Raw genomic sequence first — 20639 nt, 5'->3', positions numbered from 1 at the left:
ATTCCTATGCTCTGCTACCAAGATACTGATAGATAGATATAGATATAGATATATCAGTGTGTGTGTGTGTGTGTATATGTGTGTGTATATGTGTGTGTGTGTGTATATATATATATATATATATAAATATATATATATATATATATAAAAATATAATATAGCTAACTCCTACCATTGCTTTTATAGGTTTTAGTGGCAGGCTTTCAATTTGTTGTAGAAAATAAACATTCCTTTTTTTCAATTGCACGTTCTGTAAAATGTCTTCGGCCATCTATAATGTTACATTTTATACAAGGCGAATAGCCTCCTAAATTAACTCCTAAAATACACGAGTTCATTCATGAATTACAGCAACAGAGGGGGGAAAAGCCTGAATTACATGAAATAACAATAAACCTTTCAACCATGCTGTGTGTTTTTCATAAGATATGGACATATTATAGTACTTTACGCTGTCCTTTTGTCATCTGATATTACTAGCTATTGTAGGTCAGAATGGAAAGGTTAGTTTTTGCCACAAGAGGGCATGTACGTTTTTTACATTTTGCTATTCAAATCCTGTTCAATAGAAGTTCGGCTCTGAGGGAGATGTACTTAAATGGAGAAATTGTATCTACTTCCACAATTTCTCTTTATAATAAGTGATACTGGCCAAATCCGGCACCCCTTACTGAGGCAAAACTCCTGTTGATTTCAGTGGGTGTATTGCCTGAGTTAGGGGCTGTGCGGGCTGGCCAATAGAATGACTGTGTGCAGAAAATGCATCTCTTCATATCATTTTTTGACATTTTGTTCCTTTAGGCCAATATTTTCAAATTTGTGTTTCTGAAGGTAGGTACTTAAATTCATACATGGGCACCTAAATAAAAGTCTGATATTCAATTATGCTTCCATGGAAACTCTGAGAAAATCAGGTCACTTTTATTTGCATACCTAACTTCAGAAACACAAGGGGGTTTAATAATCAGAGGGGTAGCCACGTTAGTCCACGAAAGCTTATGCCCCAATACGTCTGTTAGTCTATAAGGTGCCACAGGACACTTTGCCAAGGTTAATAATGCCGTTCTTAATGTTTTGTTGTGTTAATGTTGGGTTGTAAAACACATTTGCTGTGCTGTTTTTCAAAAAACACCTTTTACTCCTCCTCCTTACGGCTATGAGACAAAAAAAGGATTGAGAAAATGCAAGTCGTGTGAAAAATTTTTAATGTTAAACTTCAGTGACGCTCTTTCTACAGTCTTGATCCTACTTCCATTACACCAATGGGAGTAGAAACATGTCCTGTATCAACCCCGCCCCCCCACCCAGGTTTAGCGGATGCTCAGCCCAATTTATTACAAAAACGATTGTTAGGAATCCAGGAGAGAGAGCTCTTGGTGCCTGGCATGAAAGTAGATGAGAGGGATGCATTAACACAATGCAAAAGCCTTGACTTAGGGCTCAAGAAAAGGAATGTCAGCACAAAACGTTAAGCATGAAATAGTTTTTGTTATTGAGACTATTATAATAACAAGATGAACCCAACCTTATGGTTTCTGTACTATATATTACAAGTAGCTACTTTATGGGTGCCTTTTTATTGCGCTTTTGCCTTCTCAAACATCCTGATTAGGCTTATTTCCGAAGCCTGTTTGAACAGCCTGTCACTATTTGTTTAAGTTTCAAACCTGTTTTAAATAAACACATGCCCATTTTATGTATTAAAACAACAGAAGAGGGGGGCCTACCCCCTCTCCCTAGTGAAAACTGCTTTTAATGCCAAGAGAACTCTAAACTGTATACAGAATGTTCCATAAGTTAGGTCTCTTTCTATGTACATTAGTACTTGTAATTGGATTTTTGTAATCTAAATTTATCTGATTAAAATGAGTGCCTGTATTAAAAAAAAAAAAAATACCCCCCCCACACACGACTTGATACAAACTGCCTGAAGCGTTTGAAGTCCTCTGAGAAATACTCTCCCTAAGTGAAAATGCTTTGCACCCACACGGAGGCTCAGAGCCTGAATCCTGTGTACAGTTTGATGGGCCTCTGCAGAGCTGCCATGCTTACTGAAAAAGCTTGTAGATTTTGAGAGAATGGTAACTCTTGTAGTTTTTCGTTTTCTTTTGAACTTCACAGAAAGTTATGCCCCTCCTATAGAATTCTCTAGGACAGTTCAAAAACCCTACAGAAAGGATTTCCTTCTCTATGAAACTATAGGTTTTTGAAAGTAATTTCTGTAGAACCCTACTACACTCCTATTACAACAAAACCCTCCCTTTTCCTTTAATCTGTTTAAATTATGTTGAACTTTAAGGGAAGAGGGTGGTGAGGGAGGAATGGAATCCTCATGTACCTGCTGCATTCTCTTCTACAGTCCGAAAAGGACTGGCTGGTAGATCTATGGAGCTGAGTGTCATTACCAAACTGCCCAAGCTGCATGGAGGTCTTGACCATGATGTTCTACATGGCCAGCCTGTGAGGGCACCCCATGACAGTTCTGCTCCACCACACCCACCCACAGGAGTTGGAGAGGGGATCTGCTCCCCCCAATAACCAGTCATCTCCAGTTAGCCACCCCGTCATTATTTAAGGGTAATATCACTGCAAATTCATAAAGGCTCAGTATCATTGCTACATAATCTACCTCTCTCTCGTACAGTTCAGGCTGGGGCCAGCTTTTTTAGGCTGTGTAGAACTCAATATTTCCCATATGCTGAGCCCAGTGATGCATTAACAATGTGAGTTTTCTTCATTGAAAATATAAAGGGAAAAACCAGCTTAAGTGCCACACGCTGCATTTATTAGTAAGGGGGTGGTGGGCAGAGCAAACATGAGGAAGTAAAGACTTCCTTTTTCTACCTGAATCAAACAGCTGGTGAGGAAGTGACTTTATTTCCCTTGTTATCATTGGTTGACAGGATATCCTCTTGAGCCACATTGTATTGAATGAAGTGCCTATGAGACTTCCATTTCACTGAACGGGAATTGCCTTGTAGCTATTTTATGCTGCCCTCTCTGTGACTCCAAAATAAACAAACAACCAACACTAATTCTAGGCTTTTGAAGAAACTTTCATGACACAGCTTTACAGAGAATGACATAACTGCTGATGCAGAGAGTGAGTGGATGAATGACTCTTCACTTCTCCCTTGCCTTGATATATAAAGCTTAAATTTTCATAAATCTCTAGCTTTAGGAGAAGGATAGAGAATTGACTAAATCAGCCGTCTTATAAAATAAAACCTCATTAAAACGTCATCCTGCAAGTAACAAGAATGCTCCTGGAACATGAAAAAAACAGACAAATGTCTTGCTGTTTTTCCTGAAGAGTTCATTGGTATTTTATGTAAATACAGACTGAGTACATATGCAAATAAGAGCAGCTCAGATCTACAGTACGTTGTGCCTGGTTTTGGTGCTTCAAGGGCCTGACTTTTACAGAGGCCACTAGGTTTACGCTTGGAATGCTGAAATGTTAGCAGCCCAGCAGGCTGTGCTTTTCAAATCTTACTGCAAAGGAGCAGAATTGTACTGTAATAAAATCTGTGTTGAACACCACCAGGGAAGCATCCAGGAATGGGCTTGGTTCATTATGTTCATCATTGTGATGACAGGGTTTTTATACCCTACTTTGCACATCTGGGCAACCCACTGTGCAATACGTCAAAGCACTGCATTATTTTCCAGTCATCTATTTTCCAGCAGTGGAACTGGACTGGATTTGAGTCTTACCTTTCCCAAAAGGTTAACCTGAGGCCTAACACTTTTCAACCCAGTTAGACAAAGTATCTCTCACAATGGTGGCCTTGCTAAACTGTTCCTTATCGGTACTACCTGTTAGTGCAAATACCTGCCTTAACAACCCCACAATCTCAGGGGCAAATCATGCGGTTCTTATTCTGGCAACACTTCCATTTAAGAATAATGTGAATAAAGTCAATGGAAATATTGCCAGAATAAAGACTGCAAAATATGGCCCTCAGACTACAAGATCTATGAAACAGTTTTGATTTGTGCAGGCCAGCCCCTGTAAAGTGCTGAAAATACTTAAAGAGCTATATTAATAATTATAGTAAGTATTATAATAAGTATCGCATGAGTGGTGGTGTTCTCTCTTCTGGAGGCTGAGCTTATGAGAAAAGGGATATTTCACCCACTGTTCTGAGAGACCGGTAAATAAACCTTGGTTAGGGAGAGTGATTAATTCAGTTTGGTTAACCACATGATTGGTAAGGTAGTGGTAAGTCAACTTCCACAGAAATCTACACAGTGTTCAATCTCGGCTGCATGCTTGTTAAACCAAGTCAGTATGTGAAATGTTTAAGCAATGAATCTTAGTGTTTTCAGCTCACTAAGTTACGCATGGTTCTGCAATTCCCCCCAAAAACCCCAGACCCAGTGGAGGCTGCCTTGTTTTGCTTTCATTCCTGGAAAATGAGATACTTCTGGCACTGGGATACCAGCTGGAATATCATTGCAACAGCATTACCCAATCAGTGGTATCTGATGATGTGATACCTCTTCTTAGGGAGCAATATTTATTGGAAAATGAGCAGAGTGCGCGTGTGGGGGGGGGGTCTGAGGGAAGGAGATCTGTATGACCAAGCATCTCAATTCCACAAAGAATAATTCAATTTTAGGCCCATCTTCCTGTTCTAGCCAAACTAGGTTATAAAATTAGTTTTGAGGCATTTAAATTGCATGTAGCATGATAGTCTAGGCGAATGTCAACATTTTTCTATTGTTCCAGCTGTGAGGAGGGAATAAACTTCATGTAACTGCTAACTGAAATTTCACATTACATAAATTAAGTAAAATATTATATTGGTACGAGTACATTTTTTACCATTAGAAGCTGGGTAAAATCTTGTTACGGGGTGAATCAAACTGATGTGTGACTGTGCCTTTCACTTATGATAGTTGTAAGAAACACTTAAAGGGGCCCAACTCAAAACAAGACCAAATAGAATCTGCCCAGAAACTAGCACCATGTGGGTGGAGGGGTTCTAGAGGGTAATGTGGCCAGCTGTGGGTGACAGCGGGCAGAACATATAGAAACTCAGAACAGATAAAGAACTGAGAGAGAGGCAAAAATGAATAAAGCCAAGTAGCCTGTGAGCACAGCGTGACCCTAGGAAAAGCTAGATAGAGATCTTTTGGGTTTATTGGCTTAAAGAGGCTTGGGCCTGTAAAATAAGAAACTGCTCCTTGTTGTTGTTGGTTCCTCCTGTGTTTGGCAAAGCAGGACTTTGATGCAATCTTGTTTTCTTTCAAGGAATATACAAAGAGAATACCAGACTCCATTGATTTCTACTTCCAACCTGAACATCCCTAGGACCCTGAAATGTCAGGCTGAAAAGGGCCATACCCTTCAAAGTGGAGAAGTTGGATGCATTATAGGTTATTACATTCTCACCTCTTTAAAAATCACTTTACAAATAGAAATAAAAGTGATAAAATGAGTGTGAAAAAGTCAGCCTGGGCCCACATTTCAAACTTGAGTATGTAAGGGTTCAAGCCTTCAAACACTTTACTACTGTGAGTAGTCCCATCACAGTTTACCGGGTTGAGGCCTAAACAAGGCAGGGGTGCTGGAACTAGGGGTGCTGCTGCACCCGCTAGCTTGAAGTAGTAAAAACAAACACCAAATACACGGTTTCCATCATCAGTACCCTCCACCCCCCATACTATACAAAAATTGTTCCAGCACCCCTGAAGTTAGGGTGCTTAATTCTGCACTTAAGCACTGAAATGCAGTTCTCATGTTAGATGCCTGACTCTCAATTTGGCACTAGACCACGTAACTCAGGAGCCCACGTTTACAAACTGGGTTCCCCTTGAGTGCTGTAGTAATACACAAAAATATTAGCACATGTGCCATTACAATCCCTGTGTGTTCCAGCTGCCAGTACCTATTAAAAACTGCTGCAAAAGAGTTAATTCATGTAAGTGTGAGAAATGGGAACCGAAAGTAGCTGCTTGTTGCCTGTTCAAGTTGTCATCAACACACTGCATCCAAGGTGGAGGGCCTGGTGTTTTATTACAGCTGTTCAGTTACACTGGATCATGGGTTTGAACCTTGCTTGTTTTAATCAGCAGGTGCTTACTGAGGTTAAAAAATACACACACAAGGAAGATTAGTTTCCTAAAAGGAACTTGCTCAGAGTGATCTCAGCATTAGCCAAGGCAGCATGAAGAGGGCGAATGGAACTAGTCTGAGCAGGCTGCATCATCAGCTGAACACCACGAGGGTCCAGTCATGCATTCTCTCTAGCTTTTGCTTTTTAACACCTTAGGAAAATATGTGATCCTTCTCGTTTAAACTAGACATTAAGTTTTGATCCAAACACCTTTGGCTTGACTGACCTGCCCTCACCCTTGAGCAATAGCTACCCAGGACTGCATTTGAACTCATGGGGTTCTAGTCCAGCGCCTGTTGTATACTCTGTGTTGCTCCAGCGCCTGATGTTAAAAGTTCATGCAGTGCCACTGGCACCTTCTTCAGAAATGCCACAAATGCCTCACATGGCCTAAAGCAGACTCCTAAAAAAAAAAAAAATCTTGTGATTGTCAAGTGACTTACAGAAAGAACTCACATTTGTAATGAAAGGGCTGCAACCAGAGTAAGAATGCTTGAGCCAAATAAACAGCCCAGGAGACTTTATTGGACAAGTACACCGCCTCCACCAGCACCTTGGAAAAATGATATGAACTTGTGCATGTGTGTTCTTTGGCAACTACATGTTTACTTGGAAAGACTTGATATAGGAAAAAGGAGTAGCAGCAGGGCTTTGGTTTTTGGCAATTCCTCTCCCTTGCCCCCCCACAAGTCAATCTCTTCCTATAGCACACGTTAAGGCAGGAGATACAGGAAACAGAAGCAGTGCTGACATTACATTGGGGAAGCATGGTAGAGCAATGTAAGCTCTCGTGATGACTACTCAGCACGCAATAATGGGAAGAATGAAGGCATCGGTTTGCAAAGTCTCCTCTTCATTGCTGCAGATTTTATGCTATTCAGTGTAGTGGCCTCCAGGAGTCCTACTTCATGACTTTATCTTCCCCTCTTCCCAAGCAATAAGGGGAAATGAGATGGGGAGGTTTCCTCATCTGCAGCTGGTTGGAAGGTAGATTTTCTTTGTCCTAGTGCCTCCCCTCTGCTCCCAGCTCCTGTTCTTTTCATAATATAAATGACTCACACAACTGGAGGAGCCAGGAGATGAACAAAGGGAGACTCAGCTGGCTCACGCACCTGCACAGCAGTGTAAAGAAAAATCATGAGTCTCCTGTGAAATTAGGCCCATGGGGGGGTTGTCATTAAAACGGATTTAATGGGACAAATTAAAACTTCTTCCTGCCACAATGAACCAAACTCTGCTCGTATTCATAATGTCCTAAAGCATCCTCCAGATTCCATACAGCGTCACACACCCGCTCCGCCCTACTGACTTCATTGGGGTTGCATGAGAGCTAATATGATAGACTTTGGCAGATACAACTACATTCCTTTTGTTCACGCAATTAAGCCCTTGTTAAATCTTAGCAGGTAAGAGCTAGCATGGACAATATGAAAATCCAGGGCCAGGTCAGTGTGTAAGAATATGATTAATATACAGATTGAGAGACTGCATTTTGTTATTCAAATCAGCTCCTTCGAAGTTCATTTGCATAGATAGTTGTAATCCATTAACTACGACAGTTAGGCTTGTTCAAGTACCACAGCACAGAAAACAAAAAAACCCGAAGACTTAAAAACAAGAGGCACCAAAGTGAAAAATAGCTGAAACTCCCTCAAAAAAGACAATTCCTGCTGGGATGTTTGAGAGAGCAACACTTTTCTTATCATACATGTTTTTCTGTACAAAAATAGTCTGCTAGTGATAGAAGCAAAGGCAGAAGGTCCATGTTTTAAAAGGTATTCCTATACTGCAATTAAAAACCCGCCGGTGGCCTGTGCCAGCTGACTCAGGCTCAAGGGGCTTGGGCTAAGGGGCTGTTTAACTGCAGTGTCGCCATTCCGGCTGGAGCCCAGGCTCTAGGACAGCGTGAGGTGGGAGAGTCCCAGGAGCCCAAACATCTACACAGCAATTAAACAGCCTGTCAGCGTGAGCCTGAGTGACCTGGCATGGGCCAGCTGCAGGTTTTTAACTGCAGTGTTGATATACCTGTAGTCACAAAACTGAACTGATGTTAAAGGAGAATAAGAAAAAGAAATCTTTTATTTTCAAAATCAAACCATCATTCATTTTAACTAAATGTTAAGCACTGATCTCTTTGTTAGTCTGTGCATTAATTTATACTACACTCTTCCTAGCAGGCTAAATAATTCTCACTGCAAATGAAATGCACCTTGAGAACCAATAAGTTTCCTAACACACTGACTATACCATAAACTTAGGATAGGATTTTATGGGTAGCTGAGCACCTGCAGCTCTAGCTAAAGTTGTGAATGCTCAGTCTCTCTTGCAAATCAGACCCCAGTACAAGCCCAGTAAGTTCCAACATTTTTCATGCAATTCTACCAGTTTACCAGACATAAACATTGCTAGGGTGTACACAGCTGATCACATGGTGACATGCTGCCTATTGCAATTTATCAATGGCTCATGCAGGGTGCACAGAATCTTTCTAGACTGAGCCATTAGGTAGAGTGAAAGCTTAGAGTGCAAGCCCTTTGGGGCAGGAACCATGTCTTTGTTCTGTAATCGTATAGCATCTAGCACTATGGGGGTCTCGACCAGAGCTCCTAGGCACAATCACAGTACAAATAATAAATAATAATAATAATAAGTCCCAGTAACAAAGTACCACTGAAGCCTGACATACCGCTGTTGGCAAACTGTACACACAAGTCTTTGGGAACAGCTGAAGTAAAGCATAGCCACAGCACACTGAATTCCTATTGTTAGTCACAATAGAAACTAAAAGGAACATTATTTGGTTAACCATTCTTTTTTGTGATCTTGGACACTATTAAGGCCTGAGCTTCAAAAGGGCTGAGCAAGCATACTTCCATTTGTTTTCCATTGGAGTTGTGGCTGTCCAGCACCTCTCACAAACCAGGCCCTTAGTGTATAGTTTCTGAGAAAAACAAATCAGATTCAAGTTCACAGAATGCTTAAGCCTGTCACAGTGATCTAGAGTTCACAGCACTAGGAAGGAGAGGGCCGTGATCCCGACAGGAAAACGCTTCATTTATTTATTTGTCTGGCTTTTACTACAATGAATAGGAAATTCACACAAAATTTCAGATAATCAAAAGAAGAGTAGGATGCAAAAACAGGAACACCGTCCGAGACAGCAATAAAAATTAAATATACATCCAAATTGTGCTGGAAGGCATTACTCTATTTGTGAAGTAACTATTACTTCAAAAATTGATAACTGTCAACCAAAATTGGCATGATGTAAGTGTATAGTAGAGCAAGTAAAGTGTACTGTATGTAGCACAAGTAAATCTTCTGTCTACCTAGGAAGCTAGGTCAGTGCCAATGGGTCCATCCAGAGTGAGGTTAAAAGGGAATGTGCTTTAGCTACAAGTGCTGCATAGAAGTTGATGAAATCAGGGACTGATAAAAACACTGTGTGGTACCAAAGTGAAATTGTATCAAACCAGTGTACTACCAGCATTACGCCATGATCTGGAAGCAGCTGCATTAAATGAAATGGACATCAACAGTCTGGAAGCAGTCGAGATGAGAGTTCCTTGGAAAAGGGGCAAGTGGAATGATTTTAATACAAAATGAAGAGGTTAGAAAGAAGGAGATCAGGATGTGAAATCAGGGTACGCCATTGGCTGCAATCAAAAAGATTACAGTGATGGGGAACTGCAGAAGACAAACAGATGATAAAATAATGCAACCACAACTGAGGTCACTCAGACCGATGGGCCCACCACCAACTAGGCAGCAAAACAGCGTGTGCACAGGCACGGCCAGGCTGGGCTTAATGGAGGAACAAGCCAAGGACAGGAATGAATGGCAATGCAGTAACTGCTCCCTCTGTCGGCAAAGATGCTCTGGGGTGAGAAGAAGAGAAGTGTACTGTGTGCTTCCTAAAATCTATTCATTTAATTCTAATTAATTTTAATAACTAGGTGTTCAAAAGTCATCACTGCAAATATTACAGATTCTTCTATATGGAGAGAACCCAAAATATCCTCTTCTCTGTATACATCCCACACACAGTGATTTCTGCACTAGCAACCACCACTGGAAGGCAAATCCCTGTCTAAAGTGGCCACTTCAAGTATCTACAAGAATTTATTAAAATGCTATCCACATAGAGGATAGCTAGGCACAGAGGAAAATAAATACAGGATCCTTGGGATCCACATCTGGTATAAAGAGAGGAACCAGATGCAGCAATGAATCACAACAGCTGGCCATAGCACTGCACACAGGATGACTCCTGCTGGCAGCCACCTGCTAGGGCTGCCTCAGTTGAGAAGATGATCAAGGTCTCAAGTCTCCCCTGCCCTCAAGCTCTGCCACACCCCCACTTTGCCCCATGCCCCCAAACCTCCCATCCCTAGTGTGCCTCTGCCCCCACCATCAGAGGTGGGTTGGCGCAGGAGCTATCTCTGTTCGCGTTATGCCCATGGGTAGTTCACCTCTGCAAAGAACATTGTCTGTTGGCTATTCACAGCTGTAATCCAATGAAGAAGTGACATAACCACCAATGATATGGCTTTAGGACCATCTCTAATTAACTGTTACATTTTAGCCTGTCTCAGGAAATAAATTTTTGTCTGATATGCTGTCTAGGTTCTTATACCACACACATTGCTGTGGAATCTGAGCATCTAGTGATAGATGGATGCAATTTAGTTAGACCTTCTGCAAGCTGACAGTGGAAGTTGCAACCCAATATCCTATTGCTCCTAAATACAGACAGCTGTTTGCCAGAAACCAGCTCTAGTGAAGCTGCCTCAAAAGTTCCCAAACTTAGCAGGCCTTCTGCTCGGTTATGTTCCCAGATAACGCAAGAACATAGAACGGGAAACTTGCCAAGCATCATGCGGAACCAAAACAGAAATTCAAAGTGCTGCAGGTCTGAGAGCCAATGGAACATACCAGCCTGCCAAAATGCTACTGTAACATTCCCAACAAGGTCACTGCATCAAGATTTTACTTTGAACTTGATTTTCTTTGTATCTGTCTGTGTGGGGAATATGTCTACACATCAAGTAGAGTGTAGCCACAGCAGCATGGTGGCGAAATTGGCTAGCCGCCCTGAGTGCATACCCATTGGAGACGTCAGGCATGTACATGGGGTGGGTAGCTCCTTCCACCACTTGTGCCATGTGGATGTGTCTTCTCAAGTGGGACTCTCACTCCCAGCTGCAAGTGTAGACATACCGTAAGAGGCTCATCCATCAGAGGCCAGGAGCATCACTGCTTCTTTAATTCATAGTAAATAAAAAAGTCACAAACAATTACAAATCATTTCTTCGTTTCAAAAGTTGGAATCGGCCTTCAGATTTTGTGGATACTTAAGGCTTGATCCTGCTCTGATTGTCAGTAGGAACAGGATCATTCCCTGAAAGAGCAGTTTTAAATGCCCCTTCTTCTGATTATCATACGAGTCAAGACAAGAAGATAGAGAGGGACTGAAGTTTGGGGAAGATTAAATTGTACTAAATACTGTTCAAAAATACTCTATGTTAAACTGGAGGTCTGATTTGCTTAAGGGAAGAGAAAAATGGAGGGCTTGTCTACGCTAGAAATTTTGCTGCTTTAAATATCCCAGTATAGTTAAAGTGGCAACCCCTAGAGTGGGCCTGATTATAATGGTATATGAAGCAAAATAATCTATACTGATATAAGGCATCTTTATAGTGGTATAAGTGTGTGCACACTCGGGCTATGTCTGCACTATGGACCTTACAGCTTTGCCACTGTAAGGTCTCCTTTGTAGCCGCTCTGTGCTGGTGAGCAGGGCTGGCCTTACCATGAGGCGAACTGAGACGGCCACCTCAGGTGCCAGGTTATGGGGGGGCACCACTAGGACCCAGAGTGTAGAAAATTATGTCTGCTGCTGGTGCATATGTATTCTCTCTGCTCGAGATGCACAGAGATGGTGGAGTGCTGTGCTGGAGGAAGGAGGGCACAAGAGATGTAACAGGCAGGCAGAAGAAAAGGTGAGAGGGAATAACAAAGCAGCAGAAGCTGCAGGGAGAGAGGAGGAGGAGCCTCTTACGTACCTCTCTAGCATGCCCAGGAGCCTGGACTGATGAATACCAGCTTCTCAGGGAGCTTCCTGTTTCCTGCTGCTTCCCTGAACCCACTTGAGGAGAACAGGCAGTCAACTGAAGTAGTAGGAGTCAGTTAGGCCCTTAAGATGCTGATCTCTTCCCTCACTCAGGCCCTGCTACCAGCCTGCTTATTTGTCCCCTTCAACTGAGTGTTGAGAGCCACTATAGCTGGCACAGAACAGCAGTCATGAGTGAAAGAAGAAAACGTCCCTCTGGGCCAGCATTCAGAAAAAGAAAGCAAGCAAAGGAAACTTTTCTATCTAAGCAGGCAGGAGCTCTCCTGAGATACATAGACACAAATGTTCACGGGGAGCCTTCAGGCCCCAGTGAGGATGTGAGTGGTGAGGAGATGCCTGATCTTCCAGTTAGTCAGAGTGCAGGTGACCTGGCAGCTACTGCAGCATCCATATCTCCATCTCATATGGATGTAACCATGCACATTCCTGAAGAAAAGTGTAGATCAGAGAAGAGCGTGGTGGAAGCGCAAGAAACAGCTGCTGCTGAGTTTAGTTCCTTAAGTCTAGATGATCCAGGACTGTGGACCAACTTGAGCAGTAGCCTGAGGGACTTCCTTGTACTGCATGGGCCACAGCAAGTGAAAAACTTCATGTTCCCATGCAGTTCTCATTCATTGAACTTGGTGGTCAGTGACCCAGCATCAGCTTCTAGTGACACTGCTGAATTTTTAAATGTAATTCAAAGCATCTATTTATTTTTCTCTGCATCAACTCATCAATGGCAAATTTTGAAGCAACATCTGGGAACATCCTCTCTGACACTGAAACCACTGAGTGCCACACGATGGGAAAGTTGACTGGAGGCGTTCAAGCCTTTCAAACACCAAATTGGGAATATAGATGATGCTGTAGTTGCCATTATGGAGGATAATGCTATGATAGGAACTGTTCGTGGGAGAACAGTGGCAGAGGGAAATGGAATCACCAGAAACATACATAACTTCAAATTTCTGTGTGGCTTAGTGTTGTGGCATGATATACCGTTTGAAATAAATATTGTAAGCAAGAGACTCCAAGGTGTTGACCTTGATATATCTGGAGCAATGGAACAACTGGACAAAGCAAAGTCATACCTACAGTCTTACCGGTCAGATGAGGGATTTCAACATGTTCTGAAGAGTGCACAGAAGTTGGCAGAGGAACTTCACACTGAAGCTATTTTCCCACCCATTCAAGAATACAATAGTCACCAAAGAAGATGACATTTTGATTACGAGGCACGGGATAATCCCATAAGAGACCCCAAACAACAATTCAAAGTTGAATTCTTTAATCAGGTGCTAGATTGTGCAATACAGTCAGTTGAAGAACGTTTCATGCAGCTCAATGAACACAGCAGTATATTTGGGATGTTGTATGATATTCTAAAACTCCCCACTATACCTGAAGAAGACCTACACCAGCAATGCAGGGCACTAGAAACAGTGTTGACAGATGATGACATGCGCGATATTGACACAAGTGAATTAGGTGATGAACTGAAAGCCCTTTCAAGATACATTTCAGCAGGATCAACTCCAAAGGCTGTTCTGGAATATATGTACATAAATAAGAGGACCACCCTCTTTCCAAATGCTTTTGTTGCTCTGCGCATACTTCTAACACTTTCTGTAACGGTTGTCAGTGGAGCATGCAGCTTCTCCAAGTTGAAGTTAATAAAAACACATCTGTGCTCCACAATGACACAGGAGAGGCTGGTCGGCCTTGCAACCATCTCAATAGAGCATGAGCTGGCCCAGAGTGTGGACCTTCAGCAGGAAGCAGTTCAAATCTTTGCAACCAAGAAGGCATGGAAAGCACCACTTTGATTATTCAAACAGATAAAAATGCCAGTGTTTATTATGCAGACAAGAAAAGTTACATTTGCTGTTCAGGCGTTTGAAAGTTAAGTGTTACTTAAAATTTTTGAACAAGGCATTTGAAGTTGTTAGTTCTCCTTTACTGGGGTAGGTAGCAGAGCAGTACCATGAGAGAAGTAGAACAGGAAGAAGGCAGAATTGAGACCTTTCAAAATTTTGGCCCAAGCGAGGGGGCATGGGGGCATCATTTGAGTTCCCCGCGTTAGGTGCCAAAATGTTGTGGCCCAGCCCTGCTGGAGAGAGAGAGCTTTCCTGAATGAATAATTAAACCACCCCCCACTAGCAGCCGTAGCTATGTCAGCAGGAGAGCGTCTCCCACCAACAGAGTGCTGTCCACACCGGTGCTTTTGTCGGTGAAATTTGTCAGTTGGGGTGTGTTTTTTTCACATCCCTCAGCAACAAAAAAGTGTTAGTGTAGCCAAAGGCTAGGGCTTATACTAGTATAAATAATCCGTTTAAAAAAAAAATCACACCCCTAAATGACGTAGTTATACCAATATCACTTTTCTGGGGCAGACCTGGACCTAGTAAGCCAAGAGGAGGGGGTGAGGGAGCAAGGGTGGAGGAATCATTTGCAGGCTACTGATTTATTATAATTTGTTCTTTAAAAGATCTTGCAGATCTTTCATGAAAGCAGATAAAACAAAAACAAAAAACCACCACACCAAAGACCCTTTTCCTCTCCCCTACTACTTAATCCCATAACATTAAAGTTAGATTTGTTGATTTGTTTCTGGAAAGCAAACTGAACCAAGTCCGTGACTGCAACACTACGTTAATTTGGTTATTTGAGAAACACTTTATTTTAAATGTTCCCCACAGAGTCGTTAGTATTTTTTTATATTTTATTTCCTGAATCTGTTTGACCTGAAAGGAGAGCATTTTTTACAAGCCACAGGATTGTAGGATCAGAGTAGTTAAGAGAGGGAACAGACCTATTGGATCATTAACTTCATTTCCCTGTGAGTCCCCCAGATATTGGGGAGATAATAAAGAGAGCATCTGACTGGGAAAAAAGAATACTCTGCTGCACTGTTTCCATCTTGCCTGGCTCTTTTCTCCATACATTTTGGGACCATAATTTTATAATAAAAATGTGGGAGACGTTATTATTCCCCCTGTGTCTGCCCCGCCTCTTTCCTATATTTTCTCATTTCATTTTAGGCTTTATTCTCTCACTCAAATTCTCATTGCTTGCACCTTACTCCTTCTATTTAGTCTAATTTTCTTTTTTGTATACTTTGTCTATATTTTGTTCTTGTACATTTCTTTCAGATCTTTAACCTCCCTTCCCTTCTCCCCCCCCCCCTCTTTACCTTCTCCCTCCCAGTGCTACCCTGGGAAATGTCTGCAAGGCACTAGTTATGCCTCTCCTCTACTCATAAATTGGCTACTCCCAACCACAAATTGCAGTGAATGTAGAAAAGGACAAAGACATGTTTAGCATCACATTAGCTAATCATTGTAAAACCCTAGTCCCAGTAGGTTTCAACCATGACCAGCTGACACAATGCTGGACATAATTTATCTGTACCAAATGCAAAGTTTTGAGTAGCATTGTGTTAATGAGACTCTTCAAGGTCATGTTTTAACAAATTTTATTGTGAAGTCAAGCCCCACATGTGGCTCTGAAGAAAGTATAAACTGATTTATAAAATGTGTAATGCATGCTCAAAATTGAAACTCAAGGTTATTGGAGAAGCCAGAAGCATGGGGGGAAACTTGTATTATATGTGCTTTCCTGATATAGTTTACATCCCCATTGAAACTGTGATTGGGTTAAAACATTGGTTTCAATACAGTTATATGAAATGCTGTGAAGCCAACACAAAATCATGACAGCAGAAATGGAAGGTATGGTCACCCTATCCATGTGGCTCAAATTTTAGCTAAGAGCATTTGTCTTGTTGCCTGAAGAGAGGTTTTTCCTTCCATTCTGCAGTCTCCTCAATGGTCAAAGAGATATTAGCAGCTGGGCTGCATGAGAAGTTCTCTGAAGGCTCTGAGACTGACATGTCTACAGGAGGACATGCTCTTGAGGATATATTTGGCATCTTTCTCCTCACCTGTGTATCTGGCTACCAGAAAATAAATTGTTCAGCATTTTGAGAAGATTGCAGTTATCTTTCCACTCACCCTTTAGATAAGAAAAAAATCCCTCTCAAAAAAGTTTTGTTAAGCCTTTCCCACCAAATGGAAGCAGAAAAAATTCCGTTTCTAAAAAAAAAAAATTAATACGGGACTGATCCTCTCTATTTAATTTCTTAGATGTGTCTCTTATCAAATCTCTTTGGATACAAGTAAAATAATGTCACCTCACATAGATACAGAATCTAATATTTTGAACACAGGAACTGCCGTACTGGATCAGACCCATGGTCCATCTAGGCATTATTACTCAGTGGCTTAGCTACTATCACTTCTTCAATTAACTTCTGTTTGTTAGTTCAGACAAAGTCAAGAATAGCTGCCCTCCCTTCAGGTGCTCTAGAACTAGCTGTTCCAAGATGCAATCATATAAAGTGTCAAGAAATTGTTTGTTTAAATTTTGTCCTGTTGTGCCATTTAACCAGTTTATATGTGTGTCTTACATTATCATTTTGTTCGAGTTTGCTGCCTCTTTGATTTCTCTCAATGTTGTGCACTCAATTTCCTTTTCTTGATCACAAGGTTGGTAGTATAGCCTTACTAATATATTTAGATTCTTATAGCTTGGGATTTGTATCTTTGTATTTGGCGATTCAATGATGTGGCCCTTTCCACTCAGAATTTTTTCTCTCACTAGAGTCTATCTAATCCTTTAGTTACAATGGTGGTACTCTACCTTTTTGGACTAGCCTGTTTTTCTTGTATAGGTGTAATTAGGCATTGCAGTATCCCATTGTTTTTTGTCATTCTACCACGCTTCCATAATGTTTATTATATGAAGGTCCTCATCCATTGCAAGGCATTCAAATTAATGTTTTTTTATTTTTAAACTTCACATATATGTATAGATATTAATAGATGTTTATTATTCTTTAGATATTAATAGATGTTTATTATTGTGTAGGTACCTTTTCTTATTTAACTCTAATCTGACATGCTGCTGGTTTTATAGCATTTACCTGTGTTTTTATCCTGTCCCTGTTCAAGTTCAGTTGTAATTTGCATCCTATCCTTGGTTGGATACACAGATATTGTTGTATTACGAACGTCTTTAACAGACATTTCTATCTGACTATGTGCTTCTTGTTCCTGCTGGCTCCTGTCCCACTCTTAATCAGTCCTCTAAAACCTTGTTTGTTTTACATGGCAGCTGTTGGTTTCATTTTGATCCCCTCTGTATAGGGTCCCCCTTCCTCAAAATGTTTCCTGATGCCTAATAAACCGACACCATCTTCTTTGCACTGTTTTCTCTACCAAGCATTGAGACCCTGAAGGTCCCTCTGTTCACTGGACCTGCATAAGAGACTGGAAGTATTTCAGAGAAAGCTACCTCTGAGGCCTTGGACCTAGTAGTCTAAATTTAACTTCTAGGACCTTTCTCCTGCATCTCTGGTACCAAGATGTAACATGACCACAGAGTCCTCTCTAGCACTTTCAAAAAAGGACTTCATTGGGAGCTGCTGGGAAAATCAGGCCACTTATTTAGGTGCCTAATTTTGCCATTAGGCATGTTTGGAAATCTTGGGTGAAGTAATACGTTACAAAATTACAGTATAGATGAGGACAGGGCAACCTAACTTTACGCTCCCATTTTTGAAAATCTTGGCCATATCACTTTCTAAAACTATGATCACTTGGGCTAAAATTTGCTTGGTTTTTGCTTAAATGTGACTTGTTTGTAAATTCTGAAGAAATCTATTTACTTAGAGTTGAATTTTCTGCTACACTGAAGAATTTGAGGGGGTTCCGAGAAAAGCAACAAGAATGACTCACAGCATGGCAAAAACACTCTCATATGAACAGAAATGGAAAAGTCTGGGGCTGTTATCTTAGAATGGAGCTGAATAAGAGGGGACATGACAACAAGTTGATAAAATAATGATATTTAGGTTAAATAGGGAAAATTGAAGCTCCCTGTCTCATAACACAAGAAAAAAGGGACCTTTAATAAAATCAAAAAGTGGCAAATTCAAAACTGATAAAAGGAAATATTTTTTCACACAACACATAATCAGGCTTTAGGATTCACTGGCATAGGCTGCTGAGGTCAAGAATAGATTGGAAGACTCAAAGAATAGATTGGAGAGTTATAGGGAAATACTGGTACATAGTCAATATTCATAACTTTAGATACAAAAAGTATACGTGCATACAAATAGGATAATCATATTCAGCAAATTATAACTTTTCCATTGATACCTTACATGACATACTTCGTATAAATCATATGATAATCATATTACTGTGGTAAATATGGGGGTGCCAGGGTGTTGCTTTTGGGTACAGAATGTCACAGGGGAGTGGGGAAAGGGTTAACAAATCCCACTTGACAAGCCCTAGGGTTGTGGTAAGTAAGGCCCAGATTCTCTGCGATATTTAGTCTCTAAATACCCTTTGAGGATCTGGGCCTAAGGACTTGACACAAACTCACACAGAAACTCAGAGACATGTAACACCAGGAACATATGCCACATCTCCTGACAATAGGATTTCCAGTCCGGTGCAGTCATCACTCTCTTTGCATCTTCTGACCTGAGAATCTCAGACTGATGCAGATAGGGACTTTAGTCAATGTTCAGTCTGAGATTCTCAGGTCAGAAGATGCAAAGAGAGTGATGACGGCACTCGACTGGAAATCCTATTGTCAGGAGATGTGGCCTCATGGACCTCAGCTGGGTGCGTCCATGCCTGTAAATGTTAATGTGAGTGCAAGACTGAGAGAGGTCTGCAGCTTGTCACAGCATCACAGTGACAGAGGGCACCCCAGTCTTGTGACACAGAGGGCTCACCAGTACCCCAATTCCAGAATGCAACCTGGGGAAGTTCATTACACCCCTGCACAAGCGGGTTGAGATTCATCCATGCTCAGATCTGGGGTGAGTATTCTTCCTTCGATCGTCACTACAGAGATAGGTTGCTCACAGCAAATCAGTTTTAGCTTGTCTTTTACTTTATCTAGCTTTATATTCCTGCACTTGGTTACGATAGGAAAATAAGTCTGACCCACATTTGTGTATTATCTTCCTTCAGATTCAAAGAATAAACAAAATAATGAGAAAAAAATTGTCATTACTTTTCTCAAATATTCTTCAATCTCTTAGGTATCTGGTGAATTCACTGGAATGTTACAGGACTGTTCTTGTGGCCTAGTCCTAAATGACTTATTTTATCTTTTCAAGCCATCTATACACCATTTATTGACAGAACAATAGATGCTTGTCAACACCTGCCACCTGACAGAATGACTAGGGAGTATTATAGTCTGATTTAGAATATAAATCAGCTTTTGCACAGTACCCAAAAGTTTTTCTGTAAACAAAACCCAGAGGCAAAACTAAACACTAAATATCAGTGTAGTAGGAGGCAGACCAGACATCAGGAACATTACAAAGAAATAAAATTCAGTTCCTAGTGACTTTTTTTGCCCGTTGGTGACTATCCACTAGAAATTATTTAACTAATCAGCAGATCCCACTGGTCACCAGCTGGACTTGTGCTATATCCATCCTGTACATTGCGAGGGTCTGTATTTTTCATCAAGGGCCTGATCTAAACTCCACTGATGTCAGTGGAAGATTCCTATTGTCTCAGTAAGCTTTGGGTCAGGCCCTTAATAAGCCACTGCTGACGAGGCGAGGTAGAGCATCCTCTCCAGCGCAACTCTGAATGGGGCTTCATAGGCACATGGGGCTAGATTTACAAAAGGAGTGAGGTGCCTAATTGCCATTTTAGATATCAGGCCCCACTGGGATGCACAAAACCTCTGCTCAGCTGCCCCTGAGCCATGCAGGCGCCTAAACACACTCAACGCCTTAACTTTTGCAGTAAAAGTTCCCTATGTTTCTGCCTCCGAGCATGTGCGCTGTACCCCACGCCAGGCATGTGGACACTTGGGCCCCGGTGAGATACACAAGCCGGGGAAGAGCAGGTGTTCCTCCACCTAATGTGCATGCAGGGCCCAGTCTGGTGCTCACAGCTCAACTACCAGCTTGGGCCCCTCTAGGGACATGCATTCAAGTCCCTCCTCCACCTGAGCAGGAGAGAGGATTTGACAGGGATCTGTCATGTCTCAGGTGAGAGCTCCAATCGCTGGGCTATAGGGTATTCTGAGGTGGGGCGCACTCAGTTTCCACTCTTTGAAGCTGTTCCACGGGCTTATTTTAAAAAAAAAGAAAAAAAAGGTCTTTGGCACAGGGGGACTGGATCCTGGGGCTCTCAGGTCCTGCATGCTCTACCCACCACATTACAGCATCATCCTCCCACTTGCATTCAGTCATTCTCTCTCTTTCCCCCTTCCTCCACCACCCAACAATTTCCCCCTTATGTAGCCACAGTGAAACAGTTTCAACAGGAGAGAGTGAACGGGCATCTCCC

The 20639-nt window shown here is 41.6% G+C and overlaps 1 protein-coding gene across 3 annotated transcripts in view; it reads right to left on the bottom strand.

Moving 5' to 3' along the window:
• Positions 1-20639, bottom strand: part of BCL2 (BCL2 apoptosis regulator) — a 127331-nt gene that overhangs the window by 4019 nt on the left and 102673 nt on the right. The gene's annotated exons all lie outside the window — the stretch shown is intronic.

This window comes from Lepidochelys kempii, chromosome 2 (assembly GCF_965140265.1).
Source record: "Lepidochelys kempii isolate rLepKem1 chromosome 2, rLepKem1.hap2, whole genome shotgun sequence".
Classification (NCBI taxonomy): Eukaryota; Metazoa; Chordata; order Testudines; family Cheloniidae; genus Lepidochelys; species Lepidochelys kempii.
This window is presented reverse-complemented; position numbering and strand designations above follow the sequence as displayed.